This window comes from Calidris pugnax, unplaced genomic scaffold (assembly GCF_001431845.1).
Source record: "Calidris pugnax isolate Ruff unplaced genomic scaffold, ASM143184v1 scaffold13, whole genome shotgun sequence".
Classification (NCBI taxonomy): Eukaryota; Metazoa; Chordata; class Aves; order Charadriiformes; family Scolopacidae; genus Calidris; species Calidris pugnax.
Genome location: NW_015090810.1, coordinates 23184565 through 23192742, shown reverse-complemented (window position 1 = coordinate 23192742; position 8178 = coordinate 23184565).

Sequence of the window (8178 nt, the reverse complement as noted above, 5' to 3'; positions counted from 1 at the left end):
GGAAGAAAAAAAAATAAAAGTACTCAGTTCCCTGCTGTATGGCCAAGAAGTCAACACAAAGGCAGGAAGGAAAGACAAGACAAATGATTCGAGTCACCCTGTGTTAGGAATCAGCAAGAACAATAAAGACAATAAGTCTGGAAATGCGACAGCTCAAATAAAAAAAAAAAATATTTAAAATAATAATATGAAAAGGCACCACCACCCCTCCCTTCATGCAAGAAAACACATCATAAAAAAATCTCAGCAAAATAAAACTTCCTGTAATCTACCATGACAGCTTAGCCCAAGCTTTCAGAGGGAAAAAAACCTTAAACACTGAACTAAAACAAAACCTGGTAAATATGCAATTTTCCCCCTCACCCCAACACCCACATTTTGTATCCTCCTCCGCTATTGAAAAAGAGCTATTGAGGAAAGTTCTCTCCTGTTTTAATTTTAAAAAGATTTAAAATCTCTCATTTGCAAGGATAATTCCTATTTGCTTTTAACACTAAATATTACTTTTCATGTTCCTGACAGCATATAAAACAACTGAAAATAAAATAAATTACCTCAGGAAAAAAAAATAATCATTCTTCAAAACAGTAATCCTTAAATCTATTTTGTATCTGAACACACTTTTTAAATTGCAGTTAGAGAAAGAAATTGCCAGAGGGAGGAGAGATGAGACAAACAGCAATATCCCCGCCCTCCCAGCCTTGCTCTTTTTAATCAGCTGAAACCACAACCCATGCGAAAGCTTTCTCTGTTTCATCTCAGAGCTGTCTTCTTGCAAGGCACGGCGAGCAGGCACCAGAGATAACTCCTGTGCGCGCTGCTTGGCCAGGGCTGCTGGACCGCAGCCGCTGCATCCTCTGCGGGAGCTAAGGGACAAGCATCCTCTGCCAGCACACAGGACCACCATGGTCCTCCTGTGCTCAACCTCCCTAACCTATTTTTCCCATCCTCTCCTACGCACAGGCACAGTTCAGCAGCTTCCCAACCCTGAGAGGTCCTTTGTGTGGACTTAAACCACAGACCACTAGTCCCAAGCCACCAGGGACTGCCTGTACCCAAACCCCATCACCCTGCATGGGCACACCCTGGAGGAGGGGGGGGAACCCCATCACTTTGCCATTTCTGCCTACTCCTGTTAGTAAAATCCTGCAGATTCTCTCACCCTGTGGTTGCAATTAGCCTTCTTGCAGTTAGCTTCTTCACGGGAAAATACCACCAAGAGAGAGGTTCTACCAATAACTCTGCAAATTAGCAAGTAAAAATACTGCCTCGTGAACCATACTTCGTTTGTATCTTTTGCCAATTATACGTGTTTGAATCATTTATGAGAATGCTTCATAACATGCTGGTAAGCATTCAACAGTAAGCTTGGTAAAAATAATCAAGCCTTGGTAATGGGCCAGTTGGTACAGCCTCTGCTATTAAGTCTTTGCTCCGAGGTGGGGAGAGACAGCCAATCTGCAGGTGGATAAACAAGGCTATAGGCTAAACATCGACATAAACCAGCTGAATTACAGGTCCCAAGATAAAGAGACACTCAACATGAAGCTGCTGCCTTGCTGAGCAGCTGACCTGGAAGCATACCATGCACTGGTCAGATTACTGATCAGCCCGCTTCTGAACTGCTAAGCACTTGCTCCAATTTCCGTCACCCCAGAGGATTGCCTGGTGACTAATTACTGCGGTCCCCAGAGAAGCTGTGGCCTCCTGGACGCAGAAATAAAACCTCACCGAAGCTGCTGATATAAAAAAAGGACGGGGGCAGATTTATTAGTGAGGCAGCAGTCACAGACCTACCAACCAACACAGAAAGGCAGCAGCAGTGGTTACTGAAATAAGCTTGTGTGTGCATTAAGAGAAGAAACGATAGAAATCCATAAAAAATAATAAAAATACTAGCCTTCAAAAGCTTACTTTATTAAACCAGCTGTACTTATTGTTTAAAGGTACTACGTTAGAGGCTAGTCATTCCTGTCAGTGACAACTGAACTGCTCTATTAATCAAATCTGACTTTTTATTCCCTGACATTTTATTTAAATACTGACTTTTTATTTAATAACCTAAAGCCAGGGAACGTGTAATTCACGTCACCTACCACCTTGCAGGGTGCGTGAAGTTTCACTTTACCCACTATGAAGAACATCTTAAGGTGAACACCCAGCTACCTTCCAACACGTGCAGGGACAGCAGGTCTGCCCGTGCATGTCCCATACAGACAAGCACCCAGAGAGAGAGAGAGAGTAAATAAAATGACCTCCGCAGTGGGGCATTTTCCTCGATGTCCTCCAGAGTCTCCAGAGAAGATCGCTGAGAGATCAGCCGGCGTCTGCAGAGAAAACAGAACACAAAAGATCACCATGGGTTAGAGGGCATGAGAAAGTCCTCAGAGCTGTTATTTAGCAAAGCTCACAAATTGCCAGTCATTAGCAGAGCCGTAACTTTCAGTATTAATTGATTTTATCCTGTTCTGCTTATTTTACTAAGTCAATGTGATCCCAACCAGAAGCAAACTTACTCCATAGAAGCTTCTATAGCAAAGCAGAAGTTGAAACTTCCCAACAGCTCCTCCTCTGTTTGTGCTTTCAGGTTTTTCTTCTTTCAAGGGTTTAACACCCACCTAACACCAGCCCCACACTTGCTGTGGCAAGAGCTCGCGATGCTCCAAGTACAGTTCTTTGATAAAATAATGCAGACGTAGATCTACAGAGACTGCCTGTCTTTCACACTGCTGCAGGGGACACTTCTCTCTGCCCCTTGCCCTTTTTACCAAATAAATGCCACTCGATTGTCATTGATGTCCATCTCATCGCTCCTCTGAGGGGTGACCAAAGAAAGGAGGACGACGGAGTTGGCAACACTGGGTACAAACCAGCAGTTTAAAAGGGAGCTCAGCACAGATGAGTTTTACTCATGTTTTAAACCAGTTTTCTATGGTGGAGCTGGATCCCTCCTCCACCTCCGGTGAAATAAAGTACAGAAAACTTAGCATTTCATGTTTTCTCATTGTCCTGGTGAGCAGGGAAGAACTTGCAGCACAGGCTTGGTTTTAGCAGCTGCACAACCTCCAAACACCCCAATGGCAGCGCAAGACAAAGAGCTGCACCCAGCCCTCCAAAAAGCATCATAAATACCAAAACCAAATATATTTAAGAAAGATACAGCCAGCCCACAGGCACATAACGAAAAATTATGTCAGAACGACCCCGTTGGTGGGGTGTTAAGCAGCTGCGACAGCCAGCAGAGCAAAGACACCCTGCCACAGCACCTGGCTGGCACCGGGAATGTCAGCTCCCATTGCTCCTGGGGGCCATTGCTGAGGTCTACAGTACTGCGCCAGTGATTTTATGAGTGCAAACTGAAATGATGAAAGTCCTCATAGACTACTACTATTTTTTCCCCGATTACCTTAATATTCTTCCCACTGAGCTGCCTTACTCCCTTGATCTGCAATTAAGGAGTTTCCGGAATCTCAATACGTTATGAGCACCCCCCATGCTTGGAAGGGGGCTCACTGATTTATTCCTGGGCAGTATTTTCACAATAAATTGTTTCCTCTGATGCCAGCATAAGCAGTTTCTAATCCTTCTTGCAATTTGCTAGCCCCTCCAGTTGTGCTGCTGACAACGGTTCCTGTAGCCATGCTGCAAATCTGATTACTGAAATGTTTTTCAGTTCAAAATAACCCTGAGGTTCAGTGATTCAGTTTACTGCTAGTTCAAACATCAGATTTCTATCACTAACCCCCAGACAACACATTTCAGGACAGTTTGAATGTGTATGCGGCTTTTCGTGTACCTAGAAAATCATTTAAAAAAAACCCCAAAACCCTCAAACAATTTATAGAGCAACTAAGTGAGAAGCCTAATCCTCTTAGGAAAATATGTAAACCTAAATCCCCTCAGACTTTGTCTAAACTAGAATTTAAGAATATCTGGTACAAGATAGGATACACCTTCAAAATGCTAAGAAAAAAATAAAGAAGTCTGCATTTCAGGGTGTACTGAACTTGCTGGCATAGACAAGGAAGGAGAGACCAAACATCTGTCTCCCGTGCCCACGGGTGCTCCCTCGGCCCCATCCACGGTCAGAGGACACAGCGATGCTCTCAGAGGGAGAAATTCAGATCAGGAGGAGCTCCCCTTCCACTTTCAGTTACATTAGTCCATAAACAATAGTTAGAAGTTTCAATTACCAGCACCACTGACGTAGCAGATGATAGCTGCTGCTTTTTAATACCTCTTTATATGTCATTAGCTTAATAGCACACTTAAATGATGGTACCCTCCCATCTTGTGGTGTTACAACACCGAAAGCATATTTTGCGTGTTGTTAAGTCAGAGAAAAACAACAGTACAACTTTGCCACCTTCTTCATATGAAATTTATCAAACCAGTAACACAGTTATTTCCCATAGACGCCTGTTAGACGCTGTAAGGTGCTTGTACAACACACAATGCATATCTGAGCCACCACCACAACCTTCCCCAAGCCTCTCCTTGGCCAAAGTTACCCAGCACCCTACAACTCATTGCCAACAGTTTGGCAGAGATGGGTTTGAAGACTGTGTGTCCTACGTTTCCATCTGTTATTAAGGAAGATGCATTGGTTGGCAAAAAAATACATGCAACTACATTTCATCAGCTCCAGGGCAGCTTTAAACACTGGCCATCCAGTTGCCTGCTGACTGTTCAAATTCCTCTGCCATCCCTTGCTGGTCACAACTTCTTAAACCCAAGACCAGGGATGGTGCCTCCTGGTTTTCACTTGCTGATCTTGAATGCAACACAGGCTGGACAGGAATTGCTGCCACACCTCTTGGCACAGAAAAAAAGTTCACACTCATTTTTACCACTGATTCTGCAGTATTTTGGGGACCTAACACAGCAAGTGAGTCTGCACAAAGAAGCAGGGGAAAGCTCTTTGCTCACCCAACCTAGGGAGAGGAGCGCTGATACCTGAGCTCCCTCCCAACTAGTGTGAATATAAGCACGACTCTGGATAAATTTATCCAGGAAGGAAGGAAGCAGATGAACCCAGTCCCCCCAAATCACCAGCAATGAAGAAGTATGGATCACAAAGAAGCCTGCAGTGATATAAACTGGGGATGCCCCAGCCCAATACCATCCCCTGTGCTGGCATTGGTAGCAGTGAGAGCGAGGATACCCAGTCCAACACCCAACACAGCCGAAAACTGCCACTTCTTTCACCTCTCCCCAAAAATTGAAAAGGAGATTGTAGAGAGGTGGAGGTTCATCTCTTCTCCCAAGTCACAGGCGATAGGACAAGAGGAAATGGCCTCAAGTTGCACCAGGGGAGATTCAGATTGGATATTAGGAAAAATTTTTACACTGAAAGGGTTATTAAGCATTGGAATGGGCTGCCCAGGGAAGTGGTGGAATAGTCATCCCTGAAGGTATTTAAAAGACTGGTAGACATAGTGCTTAGAGATATGGTTTAGTGATGGGTTTTGCCAGTATTAGGTTGACAGTTGGATGACCTGAAAGGTCCCTTCCAACCTAGGCAATTCTATGATTCCATTCTATGATTCTATTCTAAAACCACTGGTTTTAATCGGTTCAGCTCCCTGCACAATCACGGAGCACCAGTGAGGTGGATTTGCAGCAACTCTGCTGAAATCAGTTCACGCTGCCCGGGAATTGCGCCTTCTTTTCACTGAAGAAGCTCAGCCTCAATGAAGTATGTGCAATTCACAGAATCACAGTTATTATTCCACTTTATCTTAAATCTTAAATCACAATTATTCCACTTTATCTTAAATCTTTATTTGGAGGGCTAATTAAGATGACCTAAATACCAATATTTATAAGCTTTCCACAGCTGGATATTATACCAGAAATGCCAACTAATGAACCTACCTGCTGTGACCCAAGTCACATCCTGTGCCACACACATAGGAAAAAAAACAATTGTGGAACAGCACAGCTTTTGAAAGGATGTTCCAGGGAATATAAGCAAAACCAGTTTTTCATTGTCATCATTAAAAATTAATCACCTCAACTGGTGTTTAATATTTAAACTAATTTATCATCTTTCTGCAGGCAGTCAGGGCTTGTCTATACAATTTCTAAAGAGGTTATTTTTAAAAAATTGATTAACGCGCTATAGCAGCTGGTGTATATAAACACTTGCACTGAAATGACCCAAGCTGTTTTATATCACAAATCACCATCATTCTGATGTAATGATGTGTTGATACCTATTTTATAATAAAAAACATCCTATTTCAATAATAATTAGGGGAAAATCCTTCTATTATTAACAAAGAATATCTATATGCAGACTAAAACAAAATAGCACAGTGTGACTCATACAGGATTCAGGCTTTGGAATAAGTCTTTAGACAAACTCATTTTCAATATAAAATACTTTAAAACTTGTGCAGAGTAAATGTCAGCACAATGTGTCACTCACACACTAAAATACAATTGTCCTTAACAACAAAATTAAAGATGTTCCAGTAAAAATGTTAATTTCTCCTAGTTCACGGAAAGCCTTAAAAGAATTCCTCCTAGTTTAACTACCACATCCTAGGTATATCAAACTCAGCCCTCTCTCCCCGCACCCCCAGGCACATAAAAGAAAGCAGTTTAGCTCTGGAAGGATGACCACCTCCTAATTCTAATCAGTCCCTGGAGGATGTTGTCAGTCAGTCTCATGCAACTTATGGATTATTTTTTTTTGTTTAAAATTGCCTTTTACTTTCCCTTAAACACTTATCTAAAATACTGTTTTTTCCTGTTTCCTCCCTGTTCCCTGCACAATTGTTACAAGGGCCCAGAAATAACCAATACCCTACAATCAAATCCAAACCTAGTCCAAAGAAAGAGAATAAAGAGATATTTGATGCCCTGGTATTTTAAACAGACATTCTTCAAGATATTCATGACCCTGTTTGCATTTTGGATTTATCTTTGACCAGCTGTCTGAATCTCTGCAAATGTTTCTTAAAACATAAAATGTTGTCTCCATTTCTCTTCTCCAAAGTCACTTCAATATGTGGTTCAGTTGCGAAAATGAAATAAAAGACAAGGACAAATAAAATAAAGCAGATCTGTAACCAAAACAGCAAATAGCCAAAGTAAGATGACTGCAAAAAGATTCACTGTATCCAACCCATCAATCAGTGGAAAATTGTCTTCAATGTCAATTGCTGCAAAATACTCGGCTCAATTATGTTAAACATACAAAATCTTAAGCCCTATATACACAGGAGGTGGTAAAAAAGCTGAGCTGCAATCAGAACACTGGATAAATTCATCCAGGAAGGAAGGAAGGAAGACGATGATAATCTGAGAGATAAGGAAGAATAAATCCATGTGTAATTACTTTCTAGCACAGCTACAAAACCAGGAAGAAAAACCTGCATTTTTCAGACGCCTAATTTTTGTGAAAGTTTTGAGTGTAGATGCCCCTTATTTCTGTTAAGATTACAAACCTGAAGCCAGTAATCCAGGTGCCGCTGGCTTCCTGAAGAAAAGCATCCCTCAGGATAAGCTTTTCCACTGTGTCTGGGACACCTGAATCCCTTCAGAGATGCAGTGATGACACATGAGCCCTAATCATCTGAACATCTGCCGGCCGCATTAACAATGATGGGAGGACTTGGGAGGACAAAGATGTTTCAGTAGCTGAAGACTGTTGGTAGTTCACATGCCCACTGGGCCACCTCCTCCCTTCAGGTGGCCAGGGAAAACGACCGTGCGTGAACAAGAACTATGGCGCAGGAACATCAGGGCTATTACCTCGTGGTCAAAACCATGTTTCTAATACTGTGGGGCTCAGAAAAGCACCAAACTGCCTGGCACCTGGAAAATGCTGAATTCCTTATTTTCGCTGTGCCTTCTTCACAGAAGGAAGTATCCTATACGCAGGAAGACTACCCTAGACATGTACGCAAGGGGAATGGAAAGAAAGTCATTATAAAACTTGCAGCAATGGGGAATGAGATCCGGATACCTGTAAGGATACCTCAGAGCCTGCCTAGAGGTGTAAGTAGAGGGTTTCCTTCTGCCATCCATTCATCCATCTACCCACCCACCCTTCTAAAACATGCCAGCTCCAGACTCAAACAGGAGGTCTTGCCCAAAAGCCAACCTACCGTTGCCCAAAAACCACCACACCCTTGGGGGTTACCAAAACACTCTCTGGACGTGCAG